Below are 5,227 nucleotides of genomic sequence, written 5' to 3'. Positions count from 1 at the left end.
ATAGTCTTAGATTACAATGATTTGACAGATTGTTGGACTATACACCACAGTCACATTTTTGTAGTTATGAGTGAGTTCAATTGAAGTCAAGGTTTGAAAGATTACCGAAACTCGATGACAAAGGTGCGGATGAAAATGAGCCAGAATCTTTCTCTGAAGATTAGGTCGCACTGTAAGAAGGATACCAAAATTAGAAACATGTAACACAGTGAAAAAATGTATGGGAGTTAAAAGAAATCACACAGAATGGAAGAGTTACTAAAGACAGCATCAACTGTTGTGAATGACCCAAGTTTGCTCACCGTTGTTACCACTTGTCTTTCAAGTTCTCTGTACTGTTCACTGCTGCGATTTTTGAGTTCTTTTACAAATGGGTTTTCCAAGGTTGCTGTGAGAACCACAACTTGTGAGGAAGCTAGAGTAAAGCCAGTTGTCATTGGCCCGGTAGTTGTTGTTGGTACTACTGGAGCTGTAAATGAGTGATTGACGACAAAAAGCACATGTTAGCTGATGGACTTTCCAGCACTTACTGTAGGGTAATATAGGTTCATGTATTCAATGTTGACTCACGAATAACTGTGATGGATTTTGGATCAAGAGTCAGGTTGAAGGTGTTGTTGGTGTTATTCAAAGCTTCCGTTATGGTATCGACAACCACATAGGCTGCTGGTGTTTGATCAGTCGTTGTGTTGAACTCGAGCCCCACCTCTATCTCCACTTTTCCCTTTATTGGCCTTTCATGAAAAAAGAACAAATGACAGTCAATTGATAATTTTATAAGAATAAAGCACATTTTCATTATTGCCTTATTAAAAACGTATAGTCTTAGATTACAATGATTTGACAGATTGTTGGACTATACACCACAGTCACATTTTTGTAGTTATGAGTGAGTTCAATTGAAGTCAAGGTTTGAAAGATTACCGAAACTCGATGACAAAGGTGCGGATGAAAATGAGCCAGAATCTTTCTCTGAAGATTAGGTCGCACTGTAAGACGGATACCAAAATTAGAAACATGTAACACAGTGAAAAAATGTATGGGAGTTAAAAGAAATCACACAGAATGGAAGAGTTACTAAAGACAGCATCAACTGTTGTGAATGACCCAAGTTTGCTCACCGTTGTTACCACTTGTCTTTCAAGTTCTCTGTACTGTTCACTGCTGCGATTTTTGAGTTCTTTTACAAATGGGTTTTCCAAGGTTGCTGTGAGAACCACAACTTGTGAGGAAGCTAGAGTAAAGCCAGTTGTCATTGGCCCGGTAGTTGTTGTTGGTACTACTGGAGCTGTAAATGAGTGATTGACGACAAAAAGCACATGTTAGCTGATGGACTTTCCAGAACTTACTGTAGGGTAATATAGGTTCATGTATTCAATGTTGACTCACGAATAACTGTGATGGATTTTGGATCAAGAGTCAGGTTGAAGGTGTTGTTGGTGTTATTCAAAGCTTCCGTTATGGTATCGACAACCACATAGGCTGCTGGTGTTTGATCAGTCGTTGTGTTGAACTCGAGCCCCACCTCTATCTCCACTTTTCCCTTTATTGGTCTTTCATGAAAAAAGAACAAATGACAGTCAATTGATAATTTTATAAGAATAAAGCACATTTTCATTATTGCCTTATTAAAAACGTATAGTCTTAGATTACAATGATTTGACAGATTGTTGGACTATACACCACAGTCACATTGTTGTAGTTATGAGTGAGTTCAATTGAAGTCAAGGTTTGAAAGATTACCGAAACTCGATGACAAAGGTGCGGATGAAAATGAGCCAGAATCTTTCTCTGAAGATTAGGTCGCACTGTAAGAAGGATACCAAAATTAGAAACATGTAACACAGTGAAAAAATGAATGGGAGTTAAAAGAAATCACACAGAATGGAAGAGTTACTAAAGACAGCATCAACTGTTGTGAATGACCCAAGTTTGCTCACCGTTGTTACCACTTGTCTTTCAAGTTCTCTGTACTGTTCACTGCTGCGATTTTTGAGTTCTTTTACAAATGGGTTTTCCAAGGTTGCTGTAAGAACCACAACTTGTGAGGAAGCTAGAGTAAAGCCAGTTGTCATTGGCCCGGTAGTTGTTGTTGGTACTACTGGAGCTGTAAATGAGTGATTGACGACAAAAAGCACATGTTAGCTGATGGACTTTCCAGAACTTACTGTAGGGTAATATAGGTTCACGTATTCAATGTTGACTCACGAATAACTGTGATGGATTTTGGATCAAGAGTCAGGTTGAAGGTGTTGTTGGTGTTATTCAAAGCTTCCATTATGGTATCGACAACCACATAGGCTGCTGGTGTTTGATCAGTCGTTGTGTTGAACTCGAGCCCCACCTCTATCTCCACTTTTCCCTTTATTGGCCTTTCATGAAAAAAGAACAAATGACAGTCAATTGATCATTTTATAAGAATAAAGCACATTTTCATTATTGCCTTATTAAAAACGTATAGTCTTAGATTACAATGATTTGACAGATTGTTGGACTATACACCACAGTCACATTTTTGTAGTTATGAGTGAGTTCAATTGAAGTCAAGGTTTGAAAGATTACCGAAACTCGATGACAAAGGTGCGGATGAAAATGAGCCAGAATCTTTCTCTGAAGATTAGGTCGCACTGTAAGACGGATACCAAAATTAGAAACATGTAACACAGTGAAAAAATGTATGGGAGTTAAAAGAAATCACACAGAATGGAAGAGTTACTAAAGACAGCATCAACTGTTGTGAATGACCCAAGTTTGCTCACCGTTGTTACCACTTGTCTTTCAAGTTCTCTGTACTGTTCACTGCTGCGATTTTTGAGTTCTTTTACAAATGGGTTTTCCAAGGTTGCTGTGAGAACCACAACTTGTGAGGAAGCTAGAGTAAAGCCAGTTGTCATTGGCCCGGTAGTTGTTGTTGGTACTACTGGAGCTGTAAATGAGTGATTGATGACAAAAAGCACATGTTAGCTGATGGACTTTCCAGAACTTACTGTAGGGTAATATAGGTTCATGTATTCAATGTTGACTCACGAATAACTGTGATGGATTTTGAATCAAGACTCAGGTTGAAGGTGTTGTTGGTGTTATTCAAAGCTTCCGTTATGGTATCAACAACCACATAGGCTGCTGGTGTTTGATCAGTCGTTGTGTTGAACTCGAGCCCCACCTCTATCTCCACTTTTCCCTTTATTGGCCTTTCATGAAAAAAGAACAAATGACAGTCAATTGATCATTTTATAAGAATAAAGCACATTTTCATTATTGCCTTATTAAAAACGTATAGTCTTAGATTACAATGATTTGACAGATTGTTGGACTATACACCACAGTCACATTTTTGTAGTTATGAGTGAGTTCAATTGAAGTCAAGGTTTGAAAGATTACCGAAACTCGATGACAAAGGTGCGGATGAAAATGAGCCAGAATCTTTCTCTGAAGATTAGGTCGCACTGTAAGACGGATACCAAAATTAGAAACATGTAACACAGTGAAAAAATGTATGGGAGTTAAAAGAAATCACACAGAATGGAAGAGTTACTAAAGACAGCATCAACTGTTGTGAATGACCCAAGTTTGCTCACCGTTGTTACCACTTGTCTTTCAAGTTCTCTGTACTGTTCACTGCTGCGATTTTTGAGTTCTTTTACAAATGGGTTTTCCAAGGTTGCTGTGAGAACCACAACTTGTGAGGAAGCTAGAGTAAAGCCAGTTGTCATTGGCCCGGTAGTTGTTGTTGGTACTACTGGAGCTGTAAATGAGTGATTGATGACAAAAAGCACATGTTAGCTGATGGACTTTCCAGAACTTACTGTAGGGTAATATAGGTTCATGTATTCAATGTTGACTCACGAATAACTGTGATGGATTTTGAATCAAGACTCAGGTTGAAGGTGTTGTTGGTGTTATTCAAAGCTTCCGTTATGGTATCAACAACCACATAGGCTGCTGGTGTTTGATCAGTCGTTGTGTTGAACTCGAGCCCCACCTCTATCTCCACTTTTCCCTTTATTGGCCTTTCATGAAAAAAGAACAAATGACAGTCAATTGATAATTTTATAAGAATAAAGCACATTTTCATTATTGCCTTATTAAAAACGTATAGTCTTAGATTACAATGATTTGACAGATTGTTGGACTATACACCACAGTCACATTTTTGTAGTTATGAGTGAGTTCAATTGAAGTCAAGGTTTGAAAGATTACCGAAACTCGATGACAAAGGTGCGGATGAAAATGAGCCAGAATCTTTCTCTGAAGATTAGGTCGCACTGTAAGAAGGATACCAAAATTAGAAACATGTAACACAGTGAAAAAATGTATGGGAGTTAAAAGAAATCACACAGAATGGAAGAGTTACTAAAGACAGCATCAACTGTTGTGAATGACCCAAGTTTGCTCACCGTTGTTACCACTTGTCTTTCAAGTTCTCTGTACTGTTCACTGCTGCGATTTTTGAGTTCTTTTACAAATGGGTTTTCCAAGGTTGCTGTGAGAACCACAACTTGTGAGGAAGCTAGAGTAAAGCCAGTTGTCATTGGCCCGGTAGTTGTTGTTGGTACTACTGGAGCTGTAAATGAGTGATTGACGACAAAAAGCACATGTTAGCTGATGGACTTTCCAGAACTTACTGTAGGGTAATATAGGTTCACGTATTCAATGTTGACTCACGAATAACTGTGATGGATTTTGGATCAAGAGTCAGGTTGAAGGTGTTGTTGGTGTTATTCAAAGCTTCCATTATGGTATCGACAACCACATAGGCTGCTGGTGTTTGATCAGTCGTTGTGTTGAACTCGAGCCCCACCTCTATCTCCACTTTTCCCTTTATTGGCCTTTCATGAAAAAAGAACAAATGACAGTCAATTGATCATTTTATAAGAATAAAGCACATTTTCATTATTGCCTTATTAAAAACGTATAGTCTTAGATTACAATGATTTGACAGATTGTTGGACTATACACCACAGTCACATTTTCGTAGTTATGAGTGAGTTCAATTGAAGTCAAGGTTTGAAAGATTACCGAAACTCGATGACAAAGGTGCGGATGAAAATGAGCCAGAATCTTTCTCTGAAGATTAGGTCGCACTGTAAGACGGATACCAAAATTAGAAACATGTAACACAGTGAAAAAATGTATGGGAGTTAAAAGAAATCACACAGAATGGAAGAGTTACTAAAGACAGCATCAACTGTTGTGAATGACCCAAGTTTGCTCACCGTTGTTACCA

Source organism: Notothenia rossii (genome assembly GCF_949606895.1).
Source record: "Notothenia rossii genome assembly, chromosome: 3".
Taxonomy (NCBI): Eukaryota; Metazoa; Chordata; class Actinopteri; order Perciformes; family Nototheniidae; genus Notothenia; species Notothenia rossii.
This window is presented reverse-complemented; position numbering follows the sequence as displayed.